The sequence below is a fragment of the Peromyscus leucopus genome, chromosome 20, assembly GCF_004664715.2.
Source record: "Peromyscus leucopus breed LL Stock chromosome 20, UCI_PerLeu_2.1, whole genome shotgun sequence".
Lineage (NCBI taxonomy): Eukaryota > Metazoa > Chordata > Mammalia > Rodentia > Cricetidae > Peromyscus > Peromyscus leucopus.
This window is the reverse complement of record NC_051080.1, coordinates 42,242,300-42,257,132: the sequence shown is the minus strand read 5'-3', so window position 1 is coordinate 42,257,132 and position 14,833 is coordinate 42,242,300.

Genomic DNA, 14,833 nt, shown 5'->3' with positions numbered 1-14,833 from the left:
TGCTTCAGGTTCAATGGGAAACCCTGTCTCAAGGTAAAACGTGATAGAGCAGGACACCTGACATCCTCTTCTGGCCTCTGTGCGTGTAGGAGTGAGCACACTCTCACATACCCTTGTGCATGTACCACATATACATACATGTAGCGCCCGGGTACGAGCGAGGGGCTGAGGACTAAAACAGAGACAAGGCAGTGGTTCATTCGTCTCAGCAGAATGCCAATGCCGTTTATTGAAGGAGGGAGGAGGTCTGAAACACAGGCACAGTGGGAGAACCCGGAGGGCAGAAGTTCGCTACCGATGTTTTACGCTCTTGCATCCTAGCTGCTTACACCAAATGCAGGATACACGAACAAGGAACCTCCGGTGAGCGTTCAGGAGGAAGGAAACTGGCAGGGAATCAGCATAGGGAGGACACCTGATCAAGGTCAGCAAGCAAGGCAACAGCTACCCAAGGAACGGGGTTGGGTGGGGGGTGTCAGGGCCCAACACATAATACCCCCCAAAAACCCCAAATATAAAGGTGTCTATGAGGAATATCTTTATCTATATCCATATCTCTCTATCCAATAGAACATACAATACAAATCTCAGGAATGCAGTATGGGAGTCAAGAAGAAATGCTCTTCCCATCTCAACAGATCAAACATGCCTCTCACGGACCACTCAGCCATGTGTAGATTCTCTTTGCTCAAAGAATGGTCACTTGTGGCTCGGCCGCTCCGGAACAGCTCAGTCCCTTTTTCTCACTCTGCACTGTCTTGTCTTCTATCACACAGAGTACATCTTACCATTGTATCTCTTGCATGTTGTGATGATCTCGGCCTGGCCCCTGCTCTGGAAACCCATGCTTCGTGCTGCAGAAGTCAGGTGACATTAGCCATTCCCTGGTGGGAATTCCAAGCCCTCTGTCACCCTGCACTTCTGACCCCACGGCTTTATCTCACATCATTCCCAGCCTCAGCAACATCAGGTCATACGCAGCATCCCATATGCAGCCTCCGTGCTGAGAAACTCCACCCCATGCTCCAAGTTAGCTACACCCCAATGTCATGATGGCTCCCAACAGTCACAAACTTGACCCTGGATGTCTCTGACTCATGCATCAGGACAAAGCTGGTCCTGTGACAGAGCAGGAGCAAGACTCTTGGAGGACTCTAGTGCTATAATTAGTTCTGAAACACTCTTTGCCCTCTTCCCCCAACCCTGTTCCCAGCTCTCTCTATAAAAAAAATGAAACGATATAAACAAGGACAGTTTCCAAAATACCCGTTATTTTTATCGTTGGGTTTTTTCCCCCCTCTGCCCTTTACTCTTGATGAAATAAAACACTACAGTGGAGGAGCAGCAGCAGCAGAGGGTGCTGCTAAAGACAGGGGACCTCTGGTGTTCAGCAAAACCTGCTTCCCGCACACTGTGCACAGGCACACTCTCAGAGACACCTGGAGCCCAGAGGCTCGGCTCACTGTCTGCAGTTCTGGGTTATTTACTTACTTATGCCCAGCAGTATATGTTTGAAGTGAGTCTTTCCCAGTCTCTGTAGTTCTTTTTCTGGGTGAAGGTTGTTTCTTCTGTATATAACACAGGCTCTGTTCTCCAGGGCCCCTCAATATATTTGCTCGTAAGAGACGAAAATGTCACATTTTTCCTTAAGATCTTTATTCTGCATAACCCTGCTGAAGAATGCAGTAAAAATTGAGAAGCTCAGGGAAAAAAAAATCTGCCTTTCAAGACAATGAATATGCTGAAGGAGAGCAAGGTGTCTGAAGCTGGAATCTGCAGAAGGCTTAACTGTGTTCTGTAAAGCTAGAGAACAACGATAGTCATAGTTACCATAGTTATAGTAACCATATGGATCTCCTTTCCTGTCCACCCAGGTACCCTTATAGTCTGAAGCCAAGCACCTGTTTATATTGATCCAGTGTAGCAGTAATGCCTGCATTACCGATACCTGTTCACCATGTCCGAGGGAAGGGCTGCGGATTAAAAATAGAGACAAGAGACAGCGAGTCATTCGCCACTGCTGAATGCCGAATGCCATTTATTGAAATAGGGAAGAAACCTTAAATACAGGCTTACAGCACAAATGGAGGATCCCCGGAGGGCAGAAGTTCGCTACCAATGGTCTACAATCTAGACCCAATGTTCTACATTCTTGCATCTAAGTTGTTTACACCAAATACAGGATGCACCTAAGTTGTTTACACCATAAGCAGGATGTAGGAACAAAGAACCTCCGGTAAGCTCTCCGGTGATCCTAAGGTGAGAAGGACACCGGCAGGGAATCTGAATAGGGAGGACACCTGGTAAAGGTCAGCAAGCAAGGCAGCAGCCACTCACAGTCGGGGGCCAGAGCCCATGGTGCCCACAATGCAGAATGATGGTGTGTGTGTGTGTGTGTGTGTGTGTGTGTGTGTGTGTGTGTGTGTGTGTATTGGAGGGGCTATTGCAGATCTGGAAAAATGGTGTTAGATGTTATGAGCATTGGCCACAATGACCATTGGGCAATGCTGAGAAAAACAAAACAAACTCATTCTTCATTTTGTTGTGTGTTTTGTCTCTTGGTGTTGGAAAGCAGAATGCAAAGGCTACCAGCCCTCTCTAGTCTCCTCTCGTCACCTTTTGGTCATAGTGTCTTCTGAGTCTCAGACCCTTCCCCTGCTTGTTTACTTGGGAGAACTCCTGTTCACTTTCAAAGCCTTGCTGACACAGTCTGTCTGGGAACATTCTGCTGTTCCACCATACCTGCCTCAAACACAATTGAATTTCTCTATCAAAGTAGCAGGTGCTAGTATTTACTCTCTCATCCACTGAGTTGAGGGAGCACCTCCTGCATGCATCTGCAGCTTTGTTTTACAATTGTCTGCAGCCTCAGGGCTTTCTCTGACCACAGGGATTCATCATCTCCACAGGAGGCGGTAAAAGGGCCAAGAGGCCAGTGCTTTAGAAGTAACCCTTGCCGTGGATCTTTGCATCCACTTTCCTCAGACACTGGATGAGGGTTCTAGGCCCCAGATGGAGCTCCAGGAGTCCATTTGGCTAGAAAGAGGAGGGATTGTATGAGCGAGAATTGTTGAGACCAAGATTGGAAAAAGCACAGGGACAAATAACCAAACTAATGGAAACACATGAACTATAAACCAATAGCTGAGGAGCCCCCAACTGGATCAGGCCCTCTGGATAAGTGAGACAGCTGATTCGCTTGAACTGCTTGGGAGGCCCCCAGGCAGTGGGACCCGGACCTATTAGAACCTGGGGCTTATGCAGGGACACTTCGCTCAGCCTGGGAGGAGGGGACTGGACCTGCCTGGACTGAATCTACCAGGTTGAACTGAATCCCCAGGGGAGTCTTTGCCCTGGAGGAGATGGGAATGGGGGGTGGGCTGGGGGAAAGTGGGGGGGCGGGAGGGGGGAGGACAGGGGAATCTGTGTCTGATATGTAAAATTAAATTATAAAATAAAAAAAATAAATAAAAAAACCAAAACCAAACAAACAATAAAACAAGTAACCCTTAACCCACAGCAGGCAGGAACCTGTTGGTATCCCAAAGGGTGCCCTACACCACACCCCAGAGCAGACACAGCAAGACTGAGCCCCAGCTGCCCCGAGCACGGATCCACTGTTTCACAATGCAAGGCTGGCTTTTCTCTCTCTGGTTCACTCTCTCAACATGCTTTCTTGGATCACCTCCCAGTAACAAGTGGCGAGCAAATCCTTACTGCAGCAGGGTCTACTCGAGCGGGAGACGGTCCCGAGCAATCTCCCTTATCACCCATTAGCCCTCGCCTGTGTGTGCTTGTGTGCTCAGGACAGCTCTTTGGAAAGGATCCACTGCTTGTTGTTTTTATTTATCCCCTGTCTAAAGCTCAAAGAGCCTTCTGGAAATGCTTATGGAAGTGACTGAGGGGAAAGTACGAAGCTTATGGGTCACCTGCGGAAGACATACAGGGCTGAACTAGTTAGGGGTGTAGGAAAGGGCGGAAGGAAACTGTTTAGAGAAACTCGGTAGGGAAGAAAAGTCAGATTAACTAAAGAGAATCTAAGAAGCCCCAGCATCAGCAAAACGATAAAGTTCCTGTGGAAGAGGCGTTATCCAAGAAGCCAAAAACGGCGTGCCAGAGGAGTGAAAGGTGAAACGGTGAAAGGTGAAAGGTGATCTGGGCTGGTGTGGAGTGGCCAGGAGGGGACCAGCAGGGCCTAACAGAGGTCAGGGTGGAGGGGAACTTGACGGTCTTTGAGAATGAAGTTCCTGGGGAAGGTTAAGTCCCAGACAGACTGATATGTTTAATGATGGTAAACCCTCTGAGGGGTCGTCAGGTACCTGAATATAGTTTTTATTCATCAATCAATGCTGGCACAGTAGGAAGAAAGGTACCAGCCTAACTAGATTTGGAATCATCAAGGACAACAATTCCTGAGGGAATTTCCAGAAACATTTAATTGAAAAAAGAAGACCCACTCTAAATGTGAGTGGTACCATCCCATGGGCTGGGGGCCTGGACTGAAACAGAAAGAGAAAGTGAGCTGAACGCACCATTAATTTCTCTCGGCTTCCTAATAGTGGATGCAATGTAGCAAGCGATTTCAGGGTCCTGGTGCCATGCATTTCCCACAATGATGGTCTAAGTCCTCAAACTGGGAGCCAAATAGACCCTTCCTTTCATGGCTTGCTTTTCTTCAGTATTTTGTTACAATAAGAAAAAGAACTAACACAAATGGCCCCTTGCACGATGGAAAGCACGTGCCAGGCTGGGGAGACAGAGGGAGCCGATGCTCTGAGGCAGTGTGCCTCAGTGTCCGGGCGATAAGGCAGCAGAGCCTGCACTGCCTTAGGGGTATTGTGTAGTTCCAGCGTGTGCTATACTGTCCGACTTCTCCTTTATACCCTCTATTACCTTTCATTTGTGATAGTTTAATCCAAATAAATGTCTTCACCGATGGGGATGGACAGGCAAGATAGAGTGTTTAATTCAACTGAGGTTTGTTGGCCACCTACTGAGAGGCAAGCCTATGCTAGCTAGGGCCTAAGCATGAAGTGAATAAAAATAAACCCCTCAAAGAACTTTCAACTTTGCAGGATGTACTTTATAAATCAATATATTCTCTGTATTTTAGCACATTTCTGGGAGAGCATAGAGAAGGACTCTGTTAATACCAGAGAGAAGATTGGGAAGGGGCAGCTTCAGAGAAGAGCTAAGATGTGGCCACCATCTGAAGCAAAACAGAAATTTCATGAGGCAGGTGTCCAGATGTCCACCCATTCATTCGTCTGCTGCATGTTTATTGAATTCCTGTTACCCAGCAGGCTTTGAGACGACGACAGTGGATGAGATAGCAACCCTACCTGTTAGGGAACACTCTCTGGATCACTGGCAAAGGATGTGAGGGATGAACGAGCAAGGGGCTATCCAGGTACCTGCCTCATAGCACTTCTGCTTTGCTTCAAACGGTGGCCACCACCTTAGCTGGCCTCGGAAGAAAACAGAGCCAACTGGCTCACTTGGTTGTGGAGGTTACAGAGCCTCGTAACCTACCATTTGAAAATTTTAGGCTGGCAGTTACAGTGACTAGTCCAAAGCTGATGGCTTGAGAGCCAGGCAGAGGACAGAAAATGATTTTTGTTCCAGCTCAAGCAGTTAGGAAGAAAATCTACTTCCTATTTATTCTATTCATATTCTCAAGAAATTAGACATGCTCTGCTCCCAAGATTGAGGGCTCATGTCGTTTGCTAATCCAAACCCTAACATCTTCCAGACACACTATCATAGGTTCACCCTGAGGGATGTATGACCATGGCCCACTCTGAGCATCCATCCTGAAGTCCAGGCAAGTATTTTACTCATTGTTAATCTTACTCTCTGTTGTGAAGATTAGTTAAATCATATGTGTGTGTGTGTGTGTGTGTGTGTGTGTGTGTGTGTGATATATGTAATCATACATATATGATTCTCAATACAATGATAGTCCATGTACATTGATCAATAGGTAACTTTCACTGTTAGTTCTATCATTTTGTTATCGATATTGCGATCATAACCTTCTGCTACAATAACCAAGGGCCAGAGAAGGGGATTACATCAGCAACGTTATGGTGAATATAAACCTTAGTGAGGAAACTTGCAGTGAGAGAAAGTGTGGGCCCCATGGGCCCTGGCCCCTGACTGTGAGTGGCTGCGGCCTTGCTTGCTGACCTTGACCAGATGTCCTCCCTATTCAGATTCCCTGCCGGTCTCCTTCTCACCTAAGGATCATCTGAGAGCTCACCAGAGGTTCTTTGTTCCTGTATCCTGTATTTGGTGTAAACAACTTAGATGCATCCTGTATTTGGTGTAAACAACTTAGATGCATCCTGTATTTGGTGTAAACAACTTAGATGCAAGAATGTAGAACATTCAGTAACAGGTAGCGAACTTCTGCCCTCCAGGGATCATCTATTGTGCTGTAAGACTGTATTTTAGGTTTCCTCCCTCTTTCAATAAACAGCATTTGGCATTCAGCTGTGGCGAATGACTCGCTGTCTCTTGTCTCTATTTTTCAATCCGCAGCCCTTCGCTCAGACATGGTGAACGGGTATCGGTAATGCCGGCGTTACTGCTACAAGAAAGGAGATTCTTTTGTCATTGCATCAGGATAACTGCATCAGGGAAGCCAGTCAACTTGCTTTGAAATATGAGCCGATCCAGAAAAGTGAGTCTGTAATGAGAATTATTTCATAGGTTCCAAATTCCTGAATATGAATATAATAACTATCTTTAAATTATTGTTTAATTTCACACATGAATATATTACACTTTGATCTATCCCCTACTCCACCCCTCCACCCCCACCACTTTCCCCTCCTGACTTCATGTGCTCTTTTTAAACCCACTGGATCCACTCAGTGCCGCCAGTGTGTGCCTGGGAGCAGGGCCATCCGCTGGAAAGTGGGCAATATGCCCCTCCCCTAATAGCCAGTGGCTTATAGCTCTTCAGATAGGGTAGAATCACCCACCCCTGAGCTGGGATTGTGGCTTGATTGTGTGCAGGTTTCATGCATATTGTCATAGCCTCTGTGAGCTTATGTGTGCAGCGTCCCTGTCATGACACGACATGCTTCACAGCAGTCTTCCACCACTTCTGGCTCCCAACAGTCTTTCTGCCCCATCTTCCATGATGATCTCTGAGCCTTGGAGGGAGGGGAGATGATATTAGGGGAGGTGATGTCTTATTTAGGGCTCCGCATTCCACAATCTTGTTCTCTCTACACTTTGACCAGTTGTGAGTCTCTGTATTAATGGCCATCTGCACAGAGAATCTTCTCTGATGAGGGCTGAGAATTGCATTGATCTATGGATATGAAGATAAGTATTGAAAGTGTAGTTTAATACTGTGTCTATTTAGCTGACTGCTGGTATTAAGTTCTCCCAGGAAATATGACCTACCCCACTGGGGGTTCTTGGCCCAGTTAACAGTACCAGGCATGAGTCCTTGTAGAGACAGATTGTATTGTCTGTAGAAGTATTTGAAAGGGTTGGTTATTTCTAACCATCCAAGAACCTTTGTTACATAGAAATTTCAGAGCCCTTTTTGAGTCAACGAAACATCAATTGCTTTATTTTCTACTTTTATCTGAGCACAGATACATGTTCACCCTAAAAACCCACCTAAGCATAAAACATGAAGTACTTGAAGGCCCTGGCTCAGCTCAGGAGTCCCTCTAACAGCAGTTCTGCATCTGGCCTTGGAACAGATGCCATGCAGGGAAAGTCCAGGCCCTCCTGGGTAGGCAAGGCCTGGGACCCCAGTCTGGGTCACACCTAACCAGAGGCCTCATAAAGTGATGAGGCATTGGGAGCCCTCTTCTCCTTGTCTTGGCACAGAATATGTAAACACACAAGGACCCGAGCCTTCTCACCGAGTAAAAGGGAAACACGAAGACAGAGGAGCATCTCTGCCAGTCAGCTCTCTTCACCGAGTCAGAAACAGGGAGGAAATTCTACAACTGCCAGTTTTGATGGTGTTATCAATGGTGGCGGTGGAGTGATGGACACTGCACAGAACCGTGGACCACTGAGTTCACCGTCAGGGTGATATCAACTCCATGAACCTCCCTGGTGGGTAACAAGGCAAAAAGCAGTATGTATGCCACCCTGAGAAGTTATTTTTACTTTCCATTCTCTCTGGTTACTCATGATTTCCTCCCAAAAATGCACTCAAGAAGAAAATGGCCGCCATCAGGTTGTATTTACTCAAGCAAAGACTGGTGCCCTTAACAGCCTTGCTTGCCAGTACTCTGATATTTTGAGAGATGGCTCCAAACTGGGCCCAGGAAACACCTTTTTATTTTTCCAAAACACTGGGGTTCATCATTTAGACACAAGAGCAGAAATTGTCTCTGCCCTCAAGTGGCCAGAGTGGCCTGGTGAGGCAAAAGGCTTGCTCCCATGTGTAGCTAGAGTTCCTGCTGCCACAGTCAGGACAAATCTCTGTCACCGCCAGTCCGTAGCTGCTCAGACCAACAAGTAAACAAGAGACTTATATTGCTTACAACTGTATGCCGTGCAGCTTTTGCTAATTTCTTATATCTTAATTAATCATTTCATAAATCTATACTGCACGTGCTGGTGCTTACTGGCGTCTTTACATGCTGCTGTCATGGCGGCGCTGGCGTGTCTCTCTCCTCAGCTTCCGCTTCCAGAATTCTCCTCTCTCCTTGTCCCCTACTTCTCCTGCACTGCAATCAGTGTTTTATTTATTGACAATCAGAGCAATTTGACATACAGACCATCCCACAGCACCCATGTGTTGAGACTCAGGGTCACCTAAATCTGTTGAGATATACATTGAATAAATGAGACAACATTAAGCTGGGCTGCAGTGGTGCACGCCTTTAATCCCAGCACTTGGGATGAGTTGAAGGCCAGCCTTGTCTACGGAGTGAATTCCAGGACAGCCAGGACTGTTACACAGAGGAACCCTGTCTTGAAGAAACAAACAGAAAAATGAGACATTTGAAACTGCATCCACGTGTCATGCAGTCTCAATGTTCTCAGTACCAAACGATGACTCGATAGCGGAATCGTGTGCACAGAGGCACTCATGTTTTTTCTTGCATTTTACTTACTTCTTGGGGATCATGTTTTTTTGAGCTATGAGAAATGGAGGAGAGAAAGGCTGCAGACAGCATGAGATATTGGGAACACTGAGCCAGTGCGTAAGCGCCGGGCCTGCCTGCCTCCACTCCCCCCACCCCTGCCTCCACTCCCCCCCCCCTGCCCCCCCCCCCCCCTGCCTCCACTCCCCCCACCCCTGCCTCCACTCCCCCCACCCCTGCCTGTGTCAGACAGACGCACTACCACACAGAAGTCTAATGACCACATCCATGGTTTTCTCTGTGGCTAAACAATATTTGAATAGTAGTCCCTGGTGAGATTTCTTTACATTTTATTTCCTCTCTGACTTATGGATCGACCTTTTCAAGGTGACTTAGAGGTTTCAAGAAAATGCAAGCCTGTAATTCAGTTAAGATATTGAGTATATTGAATAAAATCAGAACTAGCAATAAAAGACAGAAGAAAAATGTTGGATTTTGTTTGGTTAGTGAGTAGAAATTGAGTGTTAGGCTTTATTGTGGGGAATCTGTTCAAACATAATCCAGTTAATGGCACCGTGTTCTGCGTCCAGGTCTATTACCCTTCATCATGTAATTTTGGAGAAGTCACTTAAACAAAAACATCTTGGACTGGACTTGGCTTTTGGAGTCCGATTTTAGTTTAAGTCCTGGCTCTGCTGCTTACAAAGAAAGCGACCTTGAGCACATGAATTAATCTGTCTGAGTCAGTTTCCTCACTGGTCCGGTGGAGAGAGTACCCTTACCTCATAAGGTTTAATGAAGTACAAATGAGGTGGCGTGTGTGAAATGTCTCCTACTTCCTCCTGGTTTCTTTCTCCAGCTTTAAAAGATTAATTATGCCTGCCATCTACTTGTCTAACAGCCTGTGGGGAAGATTAGCTATTACCTAGAAACCAGTTTCAGTGAGTAAAATAAATGAGTTCATAACAGAACTGTTATTATTATAGTGTGCAGTGCAAATGTCCAGGGGGCCTGGGAAGTGGGTGGGATTCTGTGTGCTTTGTGAAATGGATTTGTGAGGGGTGGGGGACAAAGACAAGAAGGATTTGTGTCCGAGTGATGTTTGCAGCATCTGCTTTCAGTTACTAGGAGAAAATATGATTTCTAAGGATTTGTGGTGTTACATGAGTGCAAATATTCAAATACAGTGATTCCGGCTGTCTGTGTCAGAAAATGTATGTTATCAAGGTAAAAATCCCCTGTTTATGAGCCAAAGAAACTCCCTCTCCCTCCCTCTCTCTCTCTCTCTCTCTCTCTCTCTGTGTGTGTGTGTGTATGTGTGCGCATGCATGTGCACACAAATTTGGCAAAAGGAGGAATTTTATAGACTATTTCATAAACATTTTAAAATCAGGTGAGCTTTTAAAAGCTCCAAGCTACCTGTTCATAAATACAGTTGCAGGTATATAGATGGCTTTGGAAGTAGAGTCCAAGAAATTTTGCAGAACTTTTCTCTCTTGTCATAAAGGAGCAAGACTATCACAATTTTTCTACCTCTAAGGAATAATATTTCAAAGGACTTCTCTTCAAGCATAAAGCATACGGTAATAGCAACTTTTAGGATAAAAGCAGGCTCTTTTATTCCTAAGATTAAATGTGCATACATCATTATGCAATAGGAAGCCTGGAGCTGCTGTATAATGCTATCCCTGGGGACCATGCCCAGGACAGTATTCACACAGTGTCTTTATAATGCAAAGTTTCAACACAGTCTTATTGGTGCAACATTCATCTTTCCTGAAAGCTAGCGAAGTGTTAGTTTTGAAGTTAGACTTTGAAGATGCAAAATATGTTTGGCCATCAGAATTCATACAGGCATCACAATTGAAGGCAGAACACTTCTTAATAAGCTCCCAGGTATGTCTTTTTAAAGAATGGGCAAGTTATTGCTTAAGAGAATCTAAAATCTCAAAATCTCACAAATTACTAAGACTCTAACTTTTTTCTTTTACTTCTGTATCATTTTAATTAACTGGAATGAATGCTCTGAAAGGTTTGGGAACTCTGTGTTAATAAGTTTAAATTCTTTCTCCTGGGGAAGAGCGATGCACTCTAAGCTTACAGGACATCATGATATGTTTCCTTTCTCCACTCACGTTTCAAGAACAATAATGTCTCACCTATTCAGAGGGCCTGATCCAGCTGGGGGCCCCTCAGCCTTTGGTTCATAGTTCATGTGTTTCCATTCATTTGGCTATTTTTTTCAATAATTGAGTAAAACTGAAATTTATTATAAGCCACAGTCGTCCTAGGGACCTCCATGCTATATATATAGCCTCTATGGTTCTATGGGTTGTAGTCTGATTGTTCTTTATTTTATATCTAGATTCCACCTATGAGTGAGTACATACCATAACTGTCTTTCTGGGTTTGGGTTACCTCACTCAGGATGATTTTTTCTAGTTCCATCCATTTGCCTGCAAATTTCATGCTTTCATTGTTTTTCTCTGCTGAGTAGTACTCCATTGTGTATATGTACCACATTTTTTTCATCCATTCTTCCGTTGATGGGCATCTAGGTTGTTTCCAGGTTCTGGCTATTACAAATAGTGCTGCTATGAACATAGCTGAGCATGTATCTTTATGGTATGAATCAGCAGTGGGACCAAGTCCTGTGCTCATTGCATGAGTTGGCTGTTTGAAACCTGGAGCTTATGCAGGGACACTTGGCTCAGTCTGGGAGGAAGGGACTGGACCTCCTGGACTGAGTCTACCAGGTTGATCGCAGTCCTCGGGGGAGGACTTGTCCTGGAGGAGGTGGGAATGGAGGATAGGCTGGGGGTAAGGGGAGGGGGGGGGAGGGGGGAGAATAGGGGAACCCATGGCTGATATGTAGAACTGAATGGTATTGTAAAATAATATATATATATATATGAAACAGGAAAAAAAAGAACAATAATGTATTTCCTTATATTCAGGATAAGCTAGTGTCCCTCCGGCTGTCAATACCTTAGTTTACATGCCAAATGCCAATAAGTCATTTCCTAATGGGAAATTCAAAGTCAGTTGGCTCCCCCATGTCAGCAGTAGTAATTTTGAGCAGAGTGCTGAAGCTGGACTCAACCTTGTGTCCCTCAGCATGTGGAGCTAGCGACTCTGCATCTGTTTTAGAATTTGCTCTTCCTGCTGTCACAGACTTCAGTGCTAAGGGGACACCCTCTCACGTGCTGCAATCCCAGCACTGCGAGGTAGAAGCAGGAAGTTCACTCACAACTTCAGCTGCTCCGTAAGTTTGAGGCCAGGCCTGACTTCGAGAAATTCTGTCTTAAAACATCAAAAACTGAGGGGACTGGAGAGATGGTTCAGCAGTCAAACACATGTGTTGCTCTTGTAGAGGATCCAAGTTCGATTCCCAGCACCCATGTTAGGTGGCTCACAACTACCTGTAACTCCAGCTCCAAGGGGATCCAATGCCTCTGACCTCCATAGGCACACATGTTCAGACATACATACACACATAAATGTAATTAAAATAACAAAAGCAATTCTTGAAGACAAAAAGAAAAAGAACTTCAGTGCTGAGATTTATTGAGAAGTTGAGAAATTGCATGTCACCAGAAAAACCTCTATGGTAATACTCTCCACGGAAGAACAGAATTTATAATCCTCTGGAGAGCTTTATTATTAGGCCACTGCATTATGTTCATTAGCTGGAAGGTTCTGAGAGCTCAGTAGTAATTGCATAGAATATACTGACATCTGGTGGCATTGATTAAGCAAATACAAATTAATAGGTAACATCATAATTAAAATTATTGACTGAACTGTCTTAAATATTCATAACTCTCTTGGAGCTTTGCTAGACTCCTTTTTAAAAGGTTTTGATTTCCCTGCTATAATACTTGTCATCTGACCTAATCTATTCATTTAAGTACTTAGTAAATAGTTATGTTTTAAATTAAGATTAATTAATCCTAAATTAATAATGATAAGTTTGACTTTTAACAAATTATGGGTCCAATTTTAATAATACCATTTAAATAATAATTTTTTTACATTTGTATTATTTTTAAAAAATACCACTTTACCTGTGCCTAGTGGCACATGACTTTAATCTCAGCACACTCAGGAAGCAGAGGCAGGATAATCTTTGTGAGCTGGAAGCCAGCCTGGTCTACAAAGTGAGCTCCAGGACAGCCAGGGCTATGTAGGAAGACTGTTCAAAACAGGAAAAAAAAAACTTTAACAAAAAATACATGTAATTTTCCTGGCTTCCTGCTTGAAAGCCAACTGTGGAGAGTGGCCTACAGCAACAGGGGTGTGGTGTGTAGATTGCATGCTACTAAATCACTTGACTTTTCAAAAAATACACCTAATCAAATCGAAGAGAGTCACCACTGTCTCTTTATTGGCATGGCTCTCCATAGCTGTCATCTCGGGAAGTAAGACAATAGTTTCCACCCTGCTTTTCAAAGTGGAAAACAAAGGCAGATTTTGACTTGTCCAAAGTCATCATCAACCCCGTGAATAGGATCTGGGAGCTGCTAACCCTTGGTTCTCGCCACCTTTTGAGGTGTGTTTCCATTTAAGATGAGTGGCATGTAGTCAGTTGTCATGGCTTTAAAAAAATCTCTCTGCAAGGTCTGACTTTTGCATCAAATTCTGGACTAAAATTGTGTTTAAATTTTGTTTCCTCTCATCTTTTTCTGGTTTTGATTATTTTTTAAGAGTAGTTGATGGTCTCATGACATGATCCTTTTATTTTGTATTTTGTGTCTTGTGTTTTGAATTTTATGTGAAATTGTGGGTTTGATCTTTGACCTCTGTTTACTATAATACTGATTTGCCACTAATTTGATAGCAAGCCATAGGGATCTACTGTAAACACGCTGCTCACTTTACACAGCTCTGTTTTACTCTTAAGTGAAGAAATGTGTGTATGGAATATAATTGAGAGACTCTTGCAGAAGTAACAAAAACCACATAAGTTTCCAACTTCCCAGGTAGCGCTCAGATTCATATAATCCCTTTCTGTGAGGTAAAACCCTAGTAAATTGAGAGAAAGTCAGCGATGTAAATAGCCACAACCTAGCATTTAGTTTTAGTGTGGTCAATATATTCACCTAGGAAAAACATGGAAATGCGGCATGGACCACACAGCTCTGCCTAAGCTGGCTAGGCTCTGAACCCAGAGAACCCTGGTTACAGGTGTGCTCAGTGTGGGAGGCAAGACCAGCCCTGGGTCTGGTCACTGGTCCTGGGGAAGGAATGAGAGGCTTTGGTGACTCAGGATTGGGAAACACTGGCTTGAGGGTGGCTAACTGCTGGCTAGGATGATCCGCCCATGGTTTTTCTTTCCCACTTACCAGACTTCCCAGAGCTGATGGTGATCAGCTCCCCACCCCATGGTCAACAGAGGATGAGAGAAGCTCCACTGCAGGCTTCCCCTCATCGCGATGCACCACAGGCACAGGCCAGGAAGGAACGGAGTAGCAGTGACCATGAGAAGATGGAATGTGGCCCCAAAATATCGGGGTCGAAACACTACCTTTCTCCTCCTCCCTGGTGTGCCCGCTGTCTGTGAGCTGCTAGCACAGAAGTAAAACATATGAAAGGTTGGCTCACCAGTCAGTGCCGGTTCCAATCTTCCGTTCTTGCCGGCTGCTTTGTGACATGCCCAGTGTTATTGGCCAACCTATGAATCTGAGCATCAGATAAAAATGAAGCATGCATTATTGTCCTCGGAATACTTTGAGTCAACTGAAATACACGTGCTATCCAAA